This window comes from Hyperoodon ampullatus, assembly GCF_949752795.1.
Source record: "Hyperoodon ampullatus genome assembly, chromosome: 4".
Lineage (NCBI taxonomy): Eukaryota > Metazoa > Chordata > Mammalia > Artiodactyla > Ziphiidae > Hyperoodon > Hyperoodon ampullatus.
In genome coordinates this window covers 3728081-3737022 of record NC_136917.1, presented here as the reverse complement: position 1 = coordinate 3737022, position 8942 = coordinate 3728081, and the positions used below count along the sequence as shown (strand labels likewise).

The 8942-nt window shown below is 52.3% G+C and overlaps 1 pseudogene across 1 annotated transcript; it reads right to left on the bottom strand.

Annotated features, from left to right (window-relative positions):
* Positions 1–2344: 2344 nt before the first annotated feature.
* LOC307051865 (L-amino-acid oxidase-like) lies at positions 2345–8678 on the bottom strand (annotated as a pseudogene). The gene is made up of 6 exons: positions 8452–8678; positions 8074–8188; positions 6574–6777; positions 6082–6150; positions 4324–4460; positions 2345–3173 (listed from the first exon to the last, which is right to left on the bottom strand). The product of its transcript is annotated as an L-amino-acid oxidase-like (transcript).
* Between the last annotated feature and the right edge of the window lie 264 nt (positions 8679–8942).

The window sequence follows — 8942 nt, the reverse complement described above, 5'->3', positions numbered from 1 at the left end:
GGTTTTTCCTATTTCATTTCTGATAAACACCATCATCTGTCACTTGTCACACTTATTTGAACATATGTCATAGTCCCTGCTATGGACTGAACATTTTTGTTGCCCCTCCCCAAATTCTTATGTTGAAACCTAATCCCCAATATCCCCAATATTAGGTAGTCAGAGGTGGCGATTTGGGAGGTGATTAGGTCATGAGGGTTGAACCCTCATGAATGTCATTAGTGCCCTTATAAAAGAGACCCCAGAGAACTCCCTTGCTCCTGCCACTGTGTGAGGACACAGCAAGAAATTGGGCTCCCAGTAGGCGGGCCCAAATCTGCTGAATCTGCTGGCACCTTAATCTTGGATTTTCTAGACTCCAAAATTATAAGAAATAAATGTCTGTTGTTTATAAGCCACTCAGTTTATTATACTTTTGTTATAGCAGCCCTTATGGAATAAGACAGTCCCTAAGCTTGTCTCCAAGTTCACCAAAGGCAGGATTTAGGTCTGATTCACCAGATTTCAGAGCCACTGTCAGAGTGGTTGTTTAATCCATGTGAACTTTATGTGTACAGTGAGATAGACTGGGGACTCAGTGAGAGTGGGGGTGCCAGCCCCTATGGAGGTGAACATGAGGAAGGAGATAGAAGCCACACTATGTAGGGAAGTGGTTGAGGTATGGGTCCGTCAATGTTGGGAAAGTTAATCACCAATGAGGCCTGAGTGTCTCTGCACGTTCCTGTTGGATATGCTTAAAATGCAAGGCCCTGACTGCTCTTTGCTTGGGCTGTTTCTCAGAGCTGCGTTTTAGTGAGCAACGTTGAGGGATGAGATAATGTCTCACCCCCCACAAAGAGCAGGTTTGCTTACTGCTTGTTATACAACTGGTCAATTTTCTGAGTTCAGTGTTCCTCAGCTGCAATGCAATGCCACTAAATGCATGGTGTCTACCTGGGTACCTCTGAATTGCCCCCATTGGGACTTGGTGGCTTGGGGTGCTCATGCTACTTGCTGTGCATGAGTAATAAAATCCTTTGCCTCTGACCCATGAGTCTCTTGTCTTCTGCCAGCATCCATGAAACTGTGGCAAGCTAACATGTTAGCTTACAAGTAGGATAAGATCCCAGACCCTCCCAGCTGGAGGAGGGCTCTTGGGTACCTTGTTGTTCTGTCCTAGCCTCAGACTCTAAAGAGAATGGCACTTTCTCAGCTGGTTCTGAAGGTACCTTTTTGCCTTTGGTGATGAACTGTCCTTTAATCTCATAGTCACCTGGCCCCTTCTTGTGACCCTCTGGGTGATTACTCATGCCTCCAAGAGGTCCTTTAGGGACATAATTCAGGCCAGGTCACGGCCAAATTATGGGCCTCTTTAGACCTCATGCATCTGTCTGCCTGAAAGTTCTCATCAGTATTGACTCCATCTATCTCCCTCCTCACCCCTCAGGGCTGCCAGGCAAAGAAGATCCAGGGGGATAGGAAAAGGATGGAGGGCAGTCCATGCAGTTTTGATGCTGTGCATTCTGAGAACTTCTATCACTCAAGCATTCAACATATTCATTGCTGAATGTCAACAATGTGAATTGTTGTTTCAGGAATACAAAAAAGAATAAGACAGAGCCACTGAGTGTAGAAGCAAGAAGATTTGGGGTTAGATGACTTAGGTTTTGATCCCTCTGGACCAGCATTTGTGACCTCAGGCAAGTTATTTAACCTCTTGGAAAATCAGTTTTCCTCATCTATAAAATGGAGTAATATTAGAATATGTACACTGGGGGTTGCTTTAATAACATGGAAAAGCATCGAGCATGTTGCTGGCCACAAGGTTGCCTCCATCTAAGTTCCCAACTTCTATTAAAATTCACAGTCACGGGAGATGGAGGAGTAGACATGGGGAGGGGAGGTAGGGCTAGACTCAGATGAAAGGAATAACAGAGGAGCCAAGGACCCCAGACAAGGTCCTTGGAAATCAAAGCGCTCCCTAACTCTCAGCACTCAATTCTATAATTATTTAGATGCCACCCAGAATGTAGGTAAAACATTTAGTGATAGCCTTAGACTTAATGAATGCTTTACTGTTTTAATCACTATATCATTCGTTTCTGTTGTTGAGACATTGCCAATAAATCCAAGGTCATGGGTGGCCAAATATTAGACGGACTCTGTTCCTCGGCCTTATGTGGCACCTCTTGGTTGGCATCTTTGGAAAAAGGTGGAGATAAAGTGAGAGAGTGGATTTTGAGACTTTTCCTGGTGGACCATGGTGACCAGAGTTACTCCAATTCCTGGTGTCGTAAAGTTGGCTATAACTCCATTTTTTTAAATTGAAGTATAGTTGATTTACAGTATTGTGTTTCAGGTGTAGCTATAGCTCCATTTTGGAGTGGGGTTCTTTTGGGTCTCTGGGGTCCTTGGTGAAAGCCATGCCCACAGCCTCTTGGATGTTCTGTGCTGCCCTGAGCCCTGATTTGATTGCTGTGTCAATCCAGCTGGGGAGCAGGGTCGTGTGCTCCCCAGCAAAGTGGACCTGTCCTTCTGGCTTGCAGAGTTCCTGGGCATAGTCCACGTATTGGTAGGGAGTGAAGGAGGCAAAGCCACCCATGGAGTAGGGCTCCTGGCTCCAATGCTTGACCGTGGAATAGGGACACAGGGCCCACACCTCCTCCTTGGGGAGATCATGGACTACTGCCAGGTCGTCCAGGACAATATCCATTGCCCGGGCACGTCCATGACAGCGAAGAAAGAAGAGTCATCGTCCAGGGTATAGGAGGCCAGGATGACCCCTGTGCCATTGGGGAAGATGTGGTTGGCATAGAAGATGAAGCGGAAGGCTGGTCGGTGCTGGACTTGCCCCCTAAGGTGCCTTTGTGCTCCCAGAAGTGCTGCGTGCAGGTCAGGATCACTTTGGTGGCACCGCTGTAGTGGATGGATCGCAGCGCGTCCTCATTCCCATGGGAGAGAGGTGGCCGGAAACAGAGGTGTCAGGCGGCCTTGGCTGTGGTGGCCACAATCAGGTCATCGGCGGTCAGACGTGCCCTGGTCTGCGGAGGGTCAGGCATTCGGTAGGTGATGTGGACGTGGTCTCCGTACGACTCTACCTCCTCTGCTGACGAGTGGAGCTGGATTGTCCCGGGCAAGAGGGCAGCATGCAGGGCGTGGGGAGCTGGTCAAAGCCCCCAGTGATTTCATCAAACCTGAGAATGAGCAGGCAAGGGAGAGACAGGGAAGCAGGTTGATGGACAAGGCCGGGCAGAGGATGGGTCATTTGGACTGTACAGAGGCTGAGCCCTCTAATGGACCTGCTCTGGCCTGTGTGTTAGGGAGGTAAGCCATTGGCAAAGGGAGGGCATGCCGGGTAGGGTGGCTCTTAGCTCCAGGGAACTAGAGATAGGTGCCATTTTGGGGCTGACAAATCAGAAAAATGCATTCCCTCTGGGCAGGTACAGCCCCTTGCCAGAGCCTCAGGCTTGAAACATGGATCATGCCTGGCTCGCAGTCACACACACACCCCGCCCCCCGCCTCCTCAAGTGGTCACCCCACTTGGCCTGCCGTAAGACCCTCCTCTTCCTTCCATTTTCCCTTTAGGATAGTCCCTGGCCTGAATATAAATGGATTTACCCTGAAAAAAATTCTGGGAGGAAGGGAGAAGATGCTATTGGGAAAAGAAGAAGCCTGGCTGCTCAAATAACTGAGCCAGTCCCCTTGGCCACTGAAGGCTTGCAGGGTCTGTTGCCCTCTCGCGAATATCTGTAGCCTTTTTTTGCAGGAATTGGGTCACAGAACCCTGAGGGAGAGTGAATTCTGGTCTATTTTATCTTTGTAGCCCCAGACCATCCTGACAGCCAGACCATCCTGACAGACAGGGGTTTGGTGGTTGGGGTCTGGAGTTAGCACCCCTGATACATCATCCTGGGATGAAAGACAGTGAGGCCCCTTGTAAGGACCCTCATCTCTGTAACCAGAGAGCAGGTGAGGCCCAGAGCAAAGCAGATCTGTAGCTTCCTGACGTGACTGCCTCTTAGCCAGAGGTTCTTAAAGTGGGGACCCTAGACAGAAAGACAGAAAGCAGCAGCAGACCTTGAAACATGTCAGAAATGCATGTTCTCAGGTCCTAGCCCAGATCTACTGAATCAGAGACTCAGGGTGGGGCTCAACCTTCTCTGTTTAACAAGACCCGTGCTGACTCTGAGGCTCACTGGAGTTTGGGAACCTCTGCTTTCCCCTCTTCCCCATTTCTTTTGGGATTTTCCACCTGATTTATCTGAACTTTCTTTCGACCACTGTCCTGGTTAGTAACTGGCTAACCCATGCCCATTTTCCCATTTCTCCACCCCATTTCCCACTGGGGTTCCTGGAAGAGGGAGATGATGGCATGCAGGGTCTCCAAGAAGGCCTTGTAGTAGCCTACATCTGCATTCGGCAGGTCCCCAGTCATCTGCACAGCCCCCCGGCTCAGGTTCCCCACCTTAATCAGGTATCCCTGCAACCAGCCGACCACATGCAAGGAGAGAAGGCAGGGGAGTCAGATTGTCTGGAAGCCAGAAGCCAACATGAGAACCCTTGCTTTGCGTCCAGGGACAGGGAGAAACAGAATTGGACAGAGTGGAAAGGCCAGACCATTCAGCCGGACCCCTGGGGCCTGCCATGGGTCTACTTGTACTAGGCTCTGACAGTCTCAAAATGCTCTCCTTTGTCCTAATAGCAGGAAAACAGCTAACTTTCAGTGCTACTTCCCACATACACACCCTCTGATGAGCCCTTCACTTGTATGAGCCTCATAAAATCCTAAGAAGTAGCTTATCGTCCCCGTTTTACAGGTGGGGGAACTGAGGCCCAGTCTTCCTGTCAACTGCAAGTACGTTGGGCTGCTTACACTGATCTGGAGGAATCTAGGTACTGAGTAATTCTTCTCACCCTGCCCTCATCCCCCACCATCACACCGTGGTCCTGGCTAGCCCACCAGCAAGTGACCCTGAAGTTCTCCCTTTGGAAGTGCCCACTGAGGACTGTGCCCTGTGCGTCACCCCTGCTCCTTTCTCCCAAGCAAGGCCAGAGTTCACACAACAGAACTGGCCAGGAGGGTTTCACCTGTTAGGGTGACCAACTGTTCAGCTTGCCGAGGGCGGAGGGGTGTTCAGGGATGATCTGGTACCCTTGTCACCAGTGCAGCAGCCCTGGAGGCTGGGCACTCAGGGGGCAGTCCTGACAGGGACTGCCAGGATGACAGGGCATGGCTGGTCTCGCCTTAACCTGGGCAAAAACCTCTATCAAACATGCATGTTTAAACCAGAGACAAGGTGGCAGGGCCCCACCATCCCAGGAAAAGCAACATCACGAAGTTCCCGGAGACACGCTTCAAGATCTGCAGTGTAGACAACCAGAACCCAGAGAGGGTGGTAGGTTCCCTACCTCTGTGCATGGGGTGTGTGGAAGGTGGGGGGTAGGGGTGGGCAACTGAGAATCTTCTCTAGCTTGACTTATTCTCCAAGCCCTGTACCTCTCCTCCCTTTTTCCTTCCCTCCTGCCCTGTTTCCTTTCCCGCCTTCCTTCTCCTCCCTCCCACCACCATTGTCCTCCAGGAGCTTACATTCTAGCAGGGGAAGCAGACCATAACAAATTAAACAAGTAAAATATTCAATACAGTGTGATAAGCGTTAGGGTGGAAACTATTGCAGAGGAAGGAAGACGGGAGGGTGCCAGATGGGAGGAACCTCAGTTCAAAGTGGACACTCGAGCCGTGACCTGAAGAAGGTTGAGGGCCAAGCCATGTGTATCTGCAGGAAGAGCATTCCAGGCAGAGGGAACGGCCAGTGCCAAGGCCTTGAGGGTGTGCTTGGCTGAGTCAGAAACAGCAAGAGGTTGGAGCAGGTGGGTGAGGAAGGACCCCCTCTCCATCTTGGGCAGCCCTGAGCCACAGGCGGGGGGCTGTGGGGCAGGGTCTGTGCACAGGCTCCCTCTGGCTGCCTGCTGGGGAGGGTGGGTCAAGGGTTAACATGTTTCTCCTGCTACAGGCTGGATAGAGGGTGGGTGGTCCTGCCGTGGTTTCCATAGACTGTGACAGGGTGGGCTGTGGGCAGCAGGAAGTGGGTCCCAGGTCTGACCTTGGTGGAGAAGGAGTCGTACTTCTCCAGCACCGGGCTGCAGCTGCTGCTTTTCAGCTCCTCCACCACCTGGGCATGGAGGAAGGAGGGACACTCAGTGAGAACAAAACCCCACCCCACACGGGCACTCACCTCAGCCTGGTCCAGCCCCCCATGTTCCCACTCCCTCACTCATGCTTCTACTCGTGTGTACGTCCAAGGTTGGTTTATACATGTTCTCTCCTGGGTTCAAGGACTTTGTCCCACAACTAGTCCGAATGTCCCGAAGGTGGACACTTAACGATTGGACAGATTACGGGGCTGTAAAGTTAGGGGCCAGAGTTTCCCCACCAACCTGGGAGTTACAGAGGTGGGAAGCCTACCTCCTTGTTGGTGTTGGACACATTTCTGTAGGCCTACGAGGCCACTGTGAATAGTACGGACAAAGCGGGAAACCTGGCGCCACTGTGGCAGAGTGAGGCTGGGCGGGGTCCAAGAGTTCGGTATGTTCACACTCCCCAGCAGCGATTCTAGGAAGAGCTGTTCTGCGGTCTTGCACTCCGCATTTGCCCTGACTTGATAGCCCAGCAGACGCGGGTAGGCCTGTACCTCCCCCATGCGCTGTGCACCCCGTTGACCAGCACCCAGCTCTGGTTGTTGGAGGTGTGGAACTTACTGAGCTTTAGCCCAAACTTCCTGATGAGCTCATGAGAGAGCCTGTGGTGCGAATCAGAGACAGCTCAGCAGGGACAAGGAAGCTGCCAGCCGTCCCTGCTCCAGGGGCTCTGCTCTTTGCTCCCCACAGATGTATTGGGGCTACTGGCCTCTATCCAAAGACAGAACTACAGACCCCCTTGTCACTATACTAACGGCGGCAGGGCCACGAGGGAACAGGGCCACCATTCTTGTGGCCACATCGCACCAGGCTTGTCCTCTGTTTTGGCCACGATCTCTCTCATTTTGTCTGAGACCTCTGGCCTCAAGGTCCAGGAGGTTGCATGAAGAGCAGTGTCAGGGTCCTCTGGGCTTATCTTCCCTGGAGGCCATATGCATCCTTCCCAAGCCTCCAGGAAGCATTCTCCGCCACCCTGCATTCTCCATGGAGTGGGGCCCCCCTTCAGGATGACCCTCCATGAGGTCACCTGGTGCTGGTTTCTGGTCCCAGGGCTCCCACCAGACACCACACCCTCCTCGATGACACTCATTATTCCCATTGTTAGCAAGCCTAGCAGGCCACTTTTGACTTTTCAAGGTGCTCTCCCATCCTAATTATCTTTTGGGATCCTCCATATCGGCTTCTAAGAAGGGAGGGCAGGTGCCATTATGCACAGTATATACATTAAAACATTGAGGCTGTGAGTTGGGGCAGACCCAGGCCTGCTGACTTCCAGGAAAGGACGGCCGCTCATTGCTATTTTTCTTGGCCTTGGTGTTGACTGCTGTTCTAATTGTGTGTTCTAACTGTGTGTTTTGTGTCTTCTTCGATGCTGTCTATTTGATACTCATTAATCCAGGGCCGAACCACATCTCTCCTACATGTCAGCTTGCCTAGAGCTCTCCTTTCAGTGTGCAGACTGGCTGATCCGAGGCCATGTTCCCACCCACACACCAAGTAAATATCTCCCCTGCCCTAACTGACCCAGGGCCAGGTACCAGGCGACTAGAGGCCACTCCTACAGCCCAGAGCCCACTGTAATTCTTCAAACCAGCCAAACCTAAGCTGTTTACTCTGTCCCATGTTGCCTTTCCCTCAGAAACTCCAATAAAGGCCATGGTCTGTGCCTTCTCTTTGCTCCTGTCTTCTGCCTCCTGACCATCCCAGTGTATCCCCAGGGCCCTGTGTGGTGTGGTTTGTCTCCTTCTCTCTGGAAATGTAAGTAATAAATTCTTACAGTGGCATTAATCTCTCCATGGCTACTCATCACCTCCATAAACGAAAATCCCGAGAGTACAAATGAGACACCTGCCCACACCCCAGCCTTCCCTACCCACCCCCACTTTTCTCGACCGTACCTGTGGTTGGTGGGAATCCTCATGGCTCCCAGCTCCACATACCATTGTGCTCCAGGCACTCTGTGGGTCTCTATGCTGCCACCCACACATGCCCTGAGGCCTCCAGGACAGTCACCTAGAAAGACAGCACGTTCCTGACCTAAGTGAGGCTGGACACATCCCCTCCTAGCAGGCCTAGCTCCCACAGCCCTCCTGCCTCCTACCTGACTGTATAACAAAGGTCTCCCTTTGTTATACAGTCAGGTCACTCAGTTCTCCTAGCCCTTCTACCCCCACCTAGAGCCCTAGACCCAGTCCCCTGCCCCAGCTCTCTGAGGCTGTCCACTTCCCTCTCTCCCAGGTTCCCCATGCAGGACCCTCCCACACCCTATCATGTACCTGGTGGCCAGCGTCCTGCAGGGTCTTGGCAGCGGTGAGCCCTGCCATGCCCGCCCAGTCACCACTATCTGTTTCCTTTCTGCTGTCTGCCCCAGCCTGTCTTGGGCCAGCCACACCACCTCTTCATAGTGGGGGTCCTCAAAGCACTTGACAAGCCAGCTGTTGAAGGCCTGGGTACCCAGGCTCAGCACAGACAGGAGGGTGAGAGCCAGCCAGCCTGTGCACATGGCTGTGATGTCAAGCAAATGACTGAGGACCAAGAAGTCCTGCTGGTCTTAACACTTGCTTTGAGGAGTGGTTATATCGCTAGACCTGTGATGCAGCATCCCGGCACTCCCATTCCCTTCCTTCCCTACTAGAGGGTGTCTTCATCACCAGGACTGCCAAGCTGCCCCCAGCACCCCAGATGGTCAGCACTGCCACCTTGCCGCCCACTCTCAAGGAATGATGCAGGATGGAACCCTGCCCAAGGTGCCTGCCCTTGGCCATCT